The sequence below is a fragment of the Bos indicus x Bos taurus genome, chromosome 22 (genome assembly GCF_003369695.1).
Source record: "Bos indicus x Bos taurus breed Angus x Brahman F1 hybrid chromosome 22, Bos_hybrid_MaternalHap_v2.0, whole genome shotgun sequence".
Classification (NCBI taxonomy): Eukaryota; Metazoa; Chordata; class Mammalia; order Artiodactyla; family Bovidae; genus Bos; species Bos indicus x Bos taurus.
Window position 1 is genome coordinate 44,699,901 of NC_040097.1, and position 13,347 is coordinate 44,713,247.

The 13,347-nt window shown below is 40.5% G+C and overlaps 1 pseudogene; it reads right to left on the bottom strand.

Moving 5' to 3' along the window:
• Window positions 1–11,986: 11,986 nt before the first annotated feature.
• On the bottom strand, window positions 11,987–12,964 carry LOC113880435 (annotated as a pseudogene).
• Between the last annotated feature and the right edge of the window lie 383 nt (window positions 12,965–13,347).

Sequence of the window (13,347 nt, forward strand, 5' to 3'; positions counted from 1 at the left end):
CTTAGTAGACACAGACATTAATTGACAAAATTAGAATTTAATATTTAGTGAAACATAATTTTTTTCTAAAGTTACCTCCACTTTTTTTTAAATACAACCAAGACTAATTTGTTTTGATAATAAGTTTAGACCATTAACTACATAGGCTTTTACATTGACTGGTGTATTTCCTTAGAAGAAGTCTTGAATTGAATTCCCAAAGGCATCTCAAGGCCAAGAAAGCCACGCCAAAGACCAGCCATCATATTTTGCCTAGATGGATTTTTCTTCTAGAGGTCCTCAAAATATTTTGAGATTCTTGTATGTGTCAGGAAACAGTCTTTTATTTACCTATTAAGGCTGTTCAGAACTAAAATGTCTCAAATTTCTGGAGGGACAAGGCAGAGAGAAAAGAAAAATGTTTTAATTTTATCTACTTGCTTAAATTACCAAATTGACTTAAACCATAGTTTGGGAAAAGTTTCTTTATATCTCAAAACAAAGATTAGAAACCAGTAATATGTCAGATAAAAAGTCATGAAAATTATAATCATGTTTAGCACTTTATTTAATTCAATGTAATTGATCTTTGTTCTGTCTGACCTTGTCCAGTAATTGAGGATGATAGTGACAGTGATAGTTTTAAGATGTTTAATAAGTTTTGATTAAGGCTTGTATGATTTGTCCAGTGAGGTGGGTGCCTTGATCACTGGAGATTGTAGAAAGTATACCCCAGGTGGGAAATACATTTTTAACAATTTCTTTTCCCCCACTGTGAGGACATTAACCCTGCACCTAGAGAAGGCTTTATTCCATCAAGTAAAAATTAGATTTTTTTCAGGGAGCTGGGAAAAGCCAAGTGGCCATCTTGGATTTCCCATAGCCCTAACTTTTTGATTTATAGTCATTGCTTATCTATTTTAGATCCTTGATTTAGAAGTAGATAAGGTGTTAATTTTTGGAGAAGCAGAATGAGCTTTATCTGTGCGTGCCATAAATTTCATAGATCATTGTGAAATAATGCTTAGTCATCTTATCAAAGTAACAAATTATTTTAAAAATTAAATCACTTAAAGACAAAGAAATTCATAATATGTGAACCGTGAACTTCCTGATGTTCAAGCTGGTTTTAGAAAAGGCAGAGGAACCAGAGATCAAATTGCCAACATCCGCTGGATCATCGAAAAAGCAAGAGAGTTCCAGAAAAATATCTATTTCTGCTTTATTGACTATGCCAAAGCCTTTGACTGTGTGGATCACAATAAACTGTGGAAAATTCTGAAAGAGATGGGAATACCAGACCACCTGATCTGCCTCTTGAGAAATTGGTATGCACGTCAGGAAACAACAGTTAGAACTGGACATGGAACAACAGACTGGTTCCAAAAGGAAAAGGAGTTCGTCAAGGCTGTATATTGTCACCCTGTTTATTTAACTTATATGCAGAGTACATCTTGAGAAATGCTGGACTGGAAGAAGCACAAGCTGGAATCAAGATTGCCGGGAGAAATATCAATAACCTCAGATATGCAGATGACACCACCCTTATGGCAGAAAGTAAAGAGGAACTAAAAAGCCTCTTGATGAAAGTGAAAGTGGAGAGTGAAAAAGTTGGCTTAAAGCTCAACATTCAGAAAACGAAGATCATGGCATCTGGTCCCACCACTTCATGGGAAATAGATGGGGAAACAGTGGAAACAGTGTCAGACTTTATTTTTCTGGGCTCCAAATTCACTACAGGTGGTGACTGCAGCCATGAAATTAAAAGACGCTTACTCCTTGGAAGGAAAGTTATGACCAACCTAGATAGTATATTCAAAAGCAGAGACATTACTTTGCCAACAAAGGTCCGTCTAGTCAAGGCTATGGTTTTTCCTGTGGTCATGTATGGATGTGAGAGTTGGACTGTGAAGAAGGCTGAGCGCCAAAGAATTGATGCTTTTGAACTGTGGTGTTGGAGAAGACTCTTGAGAGTCCCTTGGACTGCAAGGAGATCCAACCAGTCCATTCTGAAGGAGATCAGCCCTGGGATTTCTTTGGAAGGAATGATGCTAAAGCTGAAGCTCCAGTACTTTGGCCACCTCATGCGAAGAGTTGACTCATTGGAAAAGACTCTGATGCTGGGAGGGATTGGGGGCAGGAGGAGAAGGGGATGACAGAGGATGAGATGGTTGGATGGCATTACTGACTCGATGGACGTGAGTCTGAGTGAACTCCGGGAGTTGGTGATGGACAGGGAGGCCTGGCGTGCTGCGATTCATAGGGTTGCAAAGAGTCGGACACGACTGAGCGACTGATCTGATCTGATTTGATCTGATTATCAAAAGCAACATTTCATGAAAATTTTATTCTGTTAATGGAGAGAGGAAATCAAATTCCAGTGTGATACCTGTTTATATTTGTTGGAAACAATAGTTAATCACTTAGCCAAAGTAAAATACTTCAAAGGCAACTCAGTGTCGTACGAAAACTTGTCTTATATATAAAACTCTTTTCTCGGGGTTCATTTTCCACAAACCTTTTTTTTCCCCCAAAACTTTGTGTATTCATGACTCTATTTGTCCATTCAGAGAACAGCTAACTGTAAGTCAGACTTATTTCCTTTCCCCTTCAGTTCAGTTCAGTCACTCAGTCATATCCGACTCTTTGTGACCCCATGAACTGCAGCACACCAGGCCTCCCTGTCCATCACCAACCCCCGGAGTCCACCCAAACCCGTGTCCATTGAGTCGGTGATGCCATCCAACCATCTCATCCTCTGTCATCCCCTTCTCCTCCTGCCCTCAATCTTTCCCAGCATCAGGGTCTTTTCCAATGATTCAGCTGTTCGCATCAGGTGGCAAAAGTATTGGAGTTTCAGCTTCAACATCAGTCCTTCCAATGAACACCCAGGACTGATCTCCTTTAGGATGGACTGGTTGGATCTCCTTGCAGTCCAAGGGACTCTCAAGAGTCTTCTCCAACACCACAGTTCAAAAGCATCAATTCTTCGGTCCTCAGCTTTCTTTATAGTCCAACTCTCATATCCATACATGACTACTGGAAAAACTGTAGCCTTGACTAGACAGACCTTTGTTGATAAAGTAATGTCTCTGCTTTTTAATATGCTGTCTAGATTGGTTATAACTTTCCTTCCAAGGAATAAACGTCTTTTAATTTCATGGCTGCAGTCACCATCCGCAGTGATTTGGAGCCCAGAAAAATAAAGTCAGGCACTGTTTCTACTGTTTCCCCATCTATTTCCCATGAAGTGATGGGACCAGATGCCATGATGTTAGTTTTCTGAATGTTGAGCTTTAAGCCAGCCTTTTCACTGTCCTCTTTCACTCTCATCAAGAGGCTTTTTAGTTTCTCTTCACTTTCTGCCATCAGGGTGGTATCATTTGCGTATCTGAGGTTACTGATATTTCTCCCGGCAATCTTGATTCCACCTTGTGCTTCTTGCAGTCCAGCGTTTCTTATGATGTACTCTGCATATAAGTTAAATAAGCAGGGTGACAATATACAGCTTTGACATACTTTCCCCTTAATAAAATGTAATTCCATTCCTCATACCTTTTTATTAAAAACACACATCCTACTTTCCTTAAGGAACCATGAACTGTCCTTTATATCAGCACTCTGTAGACTGGTAAACATAAATCACACAAAAGTCTTACTTCATTTGCATTTTATTTCCTTAAAAGTTTCTTCACATTGCTGATAGATTTGCAATAGATATAATAATATCTTATAAACCTAGGCACAGTAAAAGTATGACACTCAATATTGATGAACCTCAAGACATATCTATATTAGTTAGATTAACAAATAAACACTAATACCAGGTATTAATTTAATATTGAATATTTCCCAATTCATGTGAACCCGAAATTCATTTAATTTCTCTTGTATTTAGAACTGTTTGATTTCTAAGCACTTACTTTTATTTAGGCCAATTAAATAAGAGCTTATTTACAAAGTAATATTGCCCAAATACAAAGACACACATTAAGACACACATAAAGCCAGACAAAGATCTTATAGTTTTCCACTTGAGATTTAAAATGTCTCTTTGCCCCCTTTTTATCCTTGGCTTGAAGTTCTGTTAATTTGCCCAAGACTGAAGTCTCCAGCAGAGTGGGAGATTTCCAGAACGTGGCAGAACGTGGTAAGAGTTAACTTCAGGCTTTTTCGTAGGCGTGTTTCTGTTTTCTCAGGGTTGGTGCTCCAAAAAAAATAGTGTAAGAAGCCAGCTTTTTCTAATGGTACGTGCAAAAAAAAAAACTGGTTTCATAATTTCAAAAAGATTTCATTTTAATCAGTTTTCTCTGGAGTCTAAAGAATATCATGGCCATCCTGTGTCAAAAATGTCATCTCTCTTTTATGTGGTCATAGTTTCGTAGCTAAAATATAGACCAAATAGTGCCCAAACTGGCGCTGATGACAGGGGCTGATAGGATTGTCCTAGCAAGGATTGTTCCTCTGGAGACATAGGGTCTTAGTTTGATCAGAAGAACTTGAAGAAGTAAGAGAACTTTGCAGGAGTTGGGGAAGTTTCATTTTCTTTCCTCCATCCCTCTACCCCTTCCAGCCTCCCACACTGAGAGATAGGAGGAATTAGAAGGGGATTCTTTACAATGTTAGAAGAGGTTTTTGTTTTTGTTTTCAGGATTTTGATTATAGGAGAAAGTCCTGGGCTAGGAGATTTGGTGGAGAGGGAGATGAGGGAGATGGGGGGATAGTGGAAACAGAAAGATGTATGTGGTATTAGTCTGTTAGATCCGGATTCTGATGACTGTCATAAAGATTTGACCATAAGAAACTGCAAAATAGATCAAGTTGGAGGATTGCATTATAATTTAGTGTGCCGTTAACAGGCCATTTTTCTTGGTTCCCAAATTTGTACTAGCTCCAAGATTTGTTGCAAAAGAATCTCGGTCTCTTCTTTTTAAGATTTTTCAGGGTCAAATTTTTACCCAGTTCCTGAGAATATAGCCTAGAGGTGAGTCTGAGGGAGTGTCTTGAGATGGACCCAAGCCCATTCTTAGGCAAAAGGCCATAGAATGGAGGTCCTGAGAGTTCGCCAGGCCCAGAAGGTGTTCCAACCACCCCAGTGAACTCTCTGAGTGCAACTGAAGCACAGTGTGGCTAATGGCACAAATGTCCAACTGTCCTAACAATCACATCTGATAGAGGTGATCCCTGCTGTGTGACAGAGAGTGGCATAAACTGTGCGACTTGGCACAAGCCTAGGCACAAACTGTGTGGAAGTGTACCTGGCAGCTAGGGCAGGAAAGAGGCTCTGAGAAGAGGCTCTCAGAACCAGCTGAGTGACTCACCTTTTGAGATTCTCTGCAACGTGGAAGGCACACTTTGGGAAGACTCAGAGGTGGCTTCTGCAAATTAATCTGGATTGAGGAAGGAAGAGAAATGCAAAAAGGCAAAATGGTTGTCTGAGGAGGCCTTACAAATAGCTGAGAAAAGAAAAGACATGAAAGGCAAAGGAGAAAAGGAAAGCTATACCCATTTGAATGCAGAGTTTCAAAGACTAGCAAGAAAAGATGAGAAAGCCTTCCTCAGTGATCAATGCAAAGAAATAGAGGAAAACAATAGAATGGGAAAGACTAGAGATCTCTTAAAGAAAATTAGAGATACCAAGGGAACATTTCATGTAAAGATGGGCACAATAAAGGACAGAAATGGTATGGACCTAACAGAAGCATATGATATTAAGAAGAGGTGGCAAGAATACACAGAAGAACTGTACAAAAAAGATCTTCATGACCCAGATAAACACAGTGGTGTGATCACTCACCTAGAGCCAGACATCTTGAAGTTCAAAGTCAAGTGGGCCTTAGGAAGCATCACTATGAACAAAGCTAATGGAGGTGATGGAATTCCAGCTGAGCTATTTTAAATCCTAAAAGATGATGCTGTGAAAGTGCTGCACTCAATATGCCAGCAAATTTGGAAAACTCAGCAGTGGCCACAGGACTGGAAAAGGTCAGTTTTCATTCCAATCCCAAAGAAAGGCAATGCCAAAGAATGCTCAAACTGCCACACAATTGCACTCATCTCACATGCTGGCAAAATAATGCTCAAAATTCTCCAAGTGAGGCTTCAGCAATAACCGTGAACTTCAAGATATTCAAGCTGGATTTAGAAAAGGCAGAGGAACCAGAGATCAAATTGCCAACATCCATTAGATCATCGAAAAAGCAAGAGAGTTCCAGAAAAACATCTACTTCTTCTTCATTGACTATGCTAAAGCCTTGGCCTGTGTGGATCACAGCAAACTGTGAAAAATTCTTAAAGAGATGGGAATACCAGACCACTTTACCTGCCTCCTGAGAAATCTGTATGCAGGTCAAAAAGCAGCAGATAGAACTGGACATGGAACAACACACTGGTGCCAAATCAGGAAAGGAGTATGTCAAGGCTGTATATTGTCACACTGCTTATTTAACTTATATGCAGAATACATCATGCAAAATGCTGGGCTGGATGAAGCACAAGCTGGAATCAAGATTGCTGGGAGAAATATCAGTAACCTCAAATATGCAGATGATACCACCCTTATGGCAGAAAGCAAAGAGGAACTAAAGAGCCTCTTGATGAAAGTGAAAGAGGAGAATGAAAAAGCTGGCTTAAAACTCAACATTCAGAAAACTAAGATCATGGTATCTGGTTCTATCACTTCATGGCAAATAGATGGGGAAACAGTGGAAACAGTAAGAGACTTTTTTGGGCTCCAAAATCACTGCAGATGGTGACTGCAGCCATGAAATTAAAAGACCCTTGCTCCTTGGAAGAAAAACTATGACCAATCTAGTCAGCATATTAAAAAGCAGAGACATTACTTCGCCAACAAAGGTCCATCTAGTCAAAGCTATGGTTTTTCCAGTAATCATGTATGGATGTGGGAGTTGGACCATAAAGAAAATTGAGCACCAAAGAATTGATGCTTTTGAACTGTGGTGTTGGAAAAGATTCTTGAGAGTCCCTTGGACTGCAAGGAGATACAACCAGTCCATCCTAAAGGAAATCAGTCTTGAATATTCATTGGAAGGACTGATGTTGAAGCTGAAACTCCAATACTTTGGCCACCTGATGCGAAGAACTGACTCACTGAAAAAGAACCTGATGCCGGGAAAGATTTCAGGCAGGAGGAGAAGAGGACAACAGAGGATGAGATGGTTGGATGGCATCACCGACTCAATAGACATGAGTTTGAGTAAACTCCGGGAGTTGGTGATGGACAGGGAATCCTGGTGTGCTGCAGTCTATGGCGTCACAAAGAGTCGGACACAACTGAGTGACTAAACTGACTAACTAGCTTCTGTACTCTGACACCAAATTAATTTTTCAAGACAGTTCTGGGTGAAGTAGAAAAGAATAGCTTTATTGTTTTGCCAGGTAAAGGGGGCCACAGTGGGCTTATGCCCTCAAAACTGTGTGTCTCTACCTGGAGGGGATTGTGAGGAGTTTTATAGGAATGGTTCAAAGACGATGTGTTCAGTGTGTGGACATTCTTCTGATTGGTTGGTGGTGAGGCAAGTGGGAGTCAGCATCAGATCCCATCTGGGATCTACTTGTGAGCACTGTACGGTTACCTTCAGCCTGGTGAGGGTTTCAGTATCTTCAGAACAGCTCAGAGATGGTTGTTTGTGTCACTTGGGAAAATAAGACCTTGCCCTAAAGTTGCACTATTGTTTCTTTTGACTGTTCCTCCCTTGTCTCCCCATCCCCTCTCTTCCCTGATTAGCAACTGTTTCTGCCTACTCATTTGAACTCAGGGAAAGTCATGAAGGCTGAATGAAGCCAAGAAGTGGGGGACACAGAAAAGCCTTTGTGCCCATGAGCCCTGCAGGGTCCTGCTCTGGATCAGTCCCTGGGAAGGCCTCGTGTTTGAAGCAAGGCTGTTCCAAAGAGAACTGCACATTGCTTCCTTCAGTTTGGAATAACACAGCCTGTTGACTGGTAGGGAGAATCCAGTAGCTACCGCAGATGCTGTCGGCTGCCAGCCTGACATCCACCCCCGGCATCTCCCACACATTCTTCTGGTGTTCCCAAATATGTACCTCCTAATGTTCATACATTCTGGGTTTCAGAGGAGACTAGCCCACTTGTCCCCAGGGGTGGGTTTGAGTGATATAATCAGAAAACTCCTTTTTCCTTAAGGTAATAGGATTAGGCAAAGGTAGAGTGACACAGTGAAGGTGAGAAATTGGAGGCTGGAGTCTTTCTTAAAAGTTCCTTCTTTCTTTCTTTTGTATAGAAGTATAGTTGACTTACAATGTTGTGTTAATTTCTGCTGTACAACAAAGTGACTTAATTATACAATATATATATACACATTCTTTTTTATATTCTTTTCCATTATGATTTATCATAGAATATTGAGTATAGTTCTCTGTGCTATACAGTAGGACCTTGTTGTTTATCCATTCTTTCTCTCTATATAGCTTATATATGCTAACCCCAACCTCCTGTTTTCCCATCCCCAACCCCCTTCCCCTTGGCAACCAGTCTATGTCCATGGTTCTCTTACCGCCAAAATCTTGGCTTTCTCTGCACACTGAAGCCAAATAAAAAAATATGGAGATAGAGTTTGGAGGAGATAGAAAGATAACTTTAATCCTCAGACAGCTGAGGGGAGAAGACAGCAGACTAGTGCCCCAAGGACTGTGCCCTTCTCTTGCATGGGGAACTGAGAGACTTGATGGATGGGGTTCACAGTCTGGGGTATGGAATAAGAAAAAAGAGCCTTGCATTCTTCTATTCTTGCAGTGTTTCAAAACAGTCATATCTGGGGTCAAGTGATCCAGTGATTGGGTCTTAAACAGTCTGATAGTCCAGTAATTGGGTCCATTTGTCTCTGGTTTATTGTACTGTGGCCTTCTTCCTGAAATGTGAAAAGCTACAGGATCGGTCTGTAAAGGGAGTGTGGTGAAGGTAAGCACCGTGTACAGGATGTAATTAGCACCGAGTTAAAGAGTAATAGCAGGATAGAGCTCATGCAGAGTAAGGGAGCCACAGGTACAGGATGTAAGTGATGTAGTGTCAGGTTTGTTTTGGGAAAAGAAAATTTATGGACTATAGATTAGGAGCAGTTAAAGTAAAACTAATAGGGATTAGCTCTTTCAGACCCATTTATGTTTCTTCTCTGGCCTATTCACTGTTCTCTTTATTTTTTTGTTGTTCTCAGGAAAGGGGAAAAAAGAGAAACTTATTCCTCTTTTTTCCTTTTCACTGCAACAATTCTATTTCACAGATTGGTTCATTTGTCATATTTTAGATTCCACATCAAAGTGATTATATGGTATTTATCTGTCTCTTTCTGACTTACTTCACTTACTATGATCATCTTTAATTGCGTCCAGATTGCTGCAAATGGTATTATTTCATTCTTTTTTATGACTGAGTAATGTTATATATCTGGATCACATCTTCTTTATCCATTCATCACTTGATGGACGTTTAGGTTGTTTCCTTGTCTTGGCTATTGTGAATGGTGAAAGACTCATTCTTCAGTTACAAGAAAGAGGCAAAACCTCTTCTGACTCTGGCTGTATACCAGCTTGTGATCCCTGGAATGGTGATGGCAACTGCAGGATGAGAATTAGAGTTAAATTGAATGAGTTGGAGTCATCAAAAGGGTAGACTATGATCCCATCATTTTGAACCTATCCAAGAGCTCCCCTTTACATTAAAATTTTTTTAATGTGAAATAATTTTCTGTAGTTGCAGCCAGAGTTGGTTTTCTATTACCGATAGCTTAGGTATTCTACTTGGGAGTATAGCTGAAGGTGAATCTCTGGTCTTTTGGAAGAGCTTTGGGGCAACCTCAAAGTTTTAAAATGCCTAGTCCAATTGAGAAACACTCCTGGAAAAAACTGATGCATTTCCATAGCTGATGGCTCCTCCTTTATTATTTCCAAGAGGCCTTGGGACCTCTCAGATCAGTTCAGTGGTGCTATCTTTTTTGTTTCTAAAAGTGCTTTCAATTCTGAGAGAACACTATCTTCCAACCACTCTCCATTTATTGGTAGTTTGTGTTTTCTGATTGCACAGGTTAAGGTGTTAATGGTAGAAAACAACAAAAAGGATGCAAACAAAAATCACTCGTAATCTTCAGTTCAGTTCAGTCGCTCAGTCGTGTCTGACTCTTTGTGACCCCATGAATCACAGCACACCCTCCCTGTTCATCACCAATTCCCGGAGTTCACTAAGACTCACATCCATTGAGTCAGTGATGCCATCCAGCCATCTCATCCTCTGTCGTCCCCTTCTCCTCCTGCTCCCAATCCCTCCCAGCATCAGAGTCTTTTCCAATGAGTCAACTCTTCGCGTGAGGTGGCCAAAATACTGGAGCTTCAGCTTTAGCATCATTCCTTCCAAAGAAATCCCAGGGCTGATCTCCTTCAGAATGGACTGGTTGGATCTCCTTGCAGTCCAAGGGACTCTCAAGAGTCTTCTCCAACACCACAGTTCAAAAGCGTCAATTCTTTGGTGCTCAGCCTTCTTCACAGTCCAACTCTCACATCCATACATGACCACAGGAAAAACCATAGCCTTGACTAGATGAACCTTTGTTGGCAAAGTAATGTCTCTGCTTTTGAATATGCTATCTAGGTTGGTCATAACTTTCCTTCCAAGGAGTAAGCGTCTTTAATTTCATGGCTGCAGTCACCATCTGCAGTGATTTTGGAGCCCAAAGAAATAAAGTCTGACACTGTTTCCACTGTTTCCCCATCTATTTCCCATGAAGGGATGGGACCAAATGCCATGATCTTCGTTTTCTGAATGTTGAGCTTTAAGCCAACATTTTCACTCTCCTCTTTCACTTTCATCAAGAGGCTTTTTAGTTCCTCTTCACTTTCTGCCATAAGGGTGGTGTCATCTGCATATCTGAGGTTATTGATATTTCTCCCAGCAGTCTTGATTCCAGCTTGTGGTTCTTCCAGCCCAGTGTTTCTCATGATGTACTCTGCATATAAGTTAAATAAGCAGGGTGACAGTATACAGCCTTGACGAACTCCTTTTCCTATTTGGAACCAGTGTGTTGTTCCATGTCCAGTTCTAACTGTTGCTTCTTGACCTGCATATAGGTTTCGAAAGAGGCAGGTCAGGTGGTCTGGTATTTCCATCTCTTTCAGAATTTTCCACAGTTTATTGTCATCCACACAGTCAGAGGCTTTGGCATAGTCAATAAAGCAGAAATAGATGTTTTTCTGGAACTCTCTTGCTTTTTCAATGATCCAGCATATGTTGGCAATTTGATCTCTGGTTCCTCTGGCTTTTCTTTTTTTTTTTTTACTTATTTTTATTTTTATTAAAGCAACCTTCTTAGCTGCACTTTGATGGGGTTACATAAATGTCACCGCATCAACCTAAAGGGGTGGGAAGGGCAGGGATGGGAGGGAGGTTCCAGAGGGAAGGGAGATATGTATCTTAGGGCTGATTCATGTTGTTACATGGCAGAAACCAACACAACGTTCTAAAGCAATTATCCTCCAATTAAAAATAAATGTTAAAAAAAGTCACAGCATTAATCCCATCAACAGCAATGTTACTGCAATCAAATTATTTATACACATTAATTAAATTTGTTATCACTATCACATTATTGCAATGTCAAAGAGACTGAGTCATTTCACTTCTTCATGAAAAATTACATTGATATGGTTACTGAAAGCTTTCGGTAATAAGGAGAAAAAAAATTTTTTTAACAACTTCAACACAGAATAGAATGTTCAGAATCTTATATTTAATAAAAATATCAACAATCAGGGTACCATCTTGGTCTGTAAATGATATTCTCCACAAAGAACTTACAAGTGTTTTTTAAAACACCATTAAGGGGACACTGGTTAAAGTTTCTCTCGGACATGTTTTTTTAAAACCTATTAGTAGCTTTGCCATAAAACTGATTTAAGGTAGTTGTGTTTTTTCAGAAACACTGAGAATAATCCAATACTTGGTATTAATACTCAGATCAGCACACTGACACAATAGCAACATTTTATATACTAGCTGTAATTTTCAGTAGCTGTGTTCACCAACTGTGTAACAGAATTGTAGTGTTCTCCTAAGCCATATGCATGTCTCATATAAACAAGTATTAATGGATCTTCTGGATATTCTTCACCAACTACTATAGGAGGAGAATCTGCCTGTATTATCTCTATTGGTGTTTGTAAAATGTGAGACAGGGCTCTTAGCTCAAGTTGACCCCCCCAAGCAGCTGTGTTTATAATATCATCACAATACTTTCCAAACTCTTCTGGAGTATACATTTCTCCTGTATTAGGATTTGTTAAAAATGGCAGAAAGTCTTCCACATGACTCTGCATATAGTTAGCAGTCTGACATCTTAAGGCAGCCACAGTCAAAACGCCGTTCTGCTCTTTCAGCTGATCTTCAATGGCTCTATACATACAGTGCCCATCAGATGGAATCTGTTTAATTTACAACTGTCTAGCTGCCACTATTTGAGCAAGTTGTTCACTTTCTACATGTCTAGCTCCGGTTAAGTTTTCAATTTCAGCTTCAGCTATCCTTTCTTCCCGCTCCTTTTCCAATGCAGCCTTTTTGTCCCGTCTCTTTTGTGCTTTTGATATCCGAAGTGGCTGATTCTCAAGAACCAAGTTTGAAATATTAACAGCAACAGAATCTATTTTACTCTCTTTAGAAGTCAACTTCAACTGATCCAGCTCCTCTCTCTCTTTCTGTTCCATTTCTGCTTCTAACTTAGCAACATCTTCTATAAGTTGCTTCCTCCTCTTTTTGTCATTCCTGGGAACAGCATTCTTCCAACTCTGTATTTTGGCTTGCAGCTCCTTCTCTTTGTGATGCCGTCTCACCAGCTGTTCCTCTTCATCAAGCTCCTCAGTCAAGACTGCCTCCATGACGGGTAGGCAGCCCAGCACACGCGCTGAGGAGAACCAGCGCCACGGCCTAGCCCCACCTTCCACCTTTCAACCTTCACCCCGCGCGCCATTGGATGCGACTGGCATCCAGCCCCCGCTCTGCCTTTTCTAAAACCGCTTGAACATCTGGAAGTTCACGGTTCACATACTGCTGTACTGGCTTGGAGAATTTTGAGCGTTACTTTACTAGCGTGTGAGATGAGTGCAATCGTGCAGTAGTTTGAGCATTCTTTGGCATTGCCTTTCTTTGGGATTGGAATGAAAACTGACCTTTTCCACTCCTGTGGCCACTGCTGAGTTTTCAAAATTCGCTGGCATATTGAGTGCAGCACTTTCACAGCATCATCTTTCAGGATTTGAAATAGCTCAACTGAAATTCCATCACCTCCACTAGCTTTGTTCATAGTGATGCTTCCTAAGGCCCACTTGACTTCACATTCCAGGATGTCTGGCT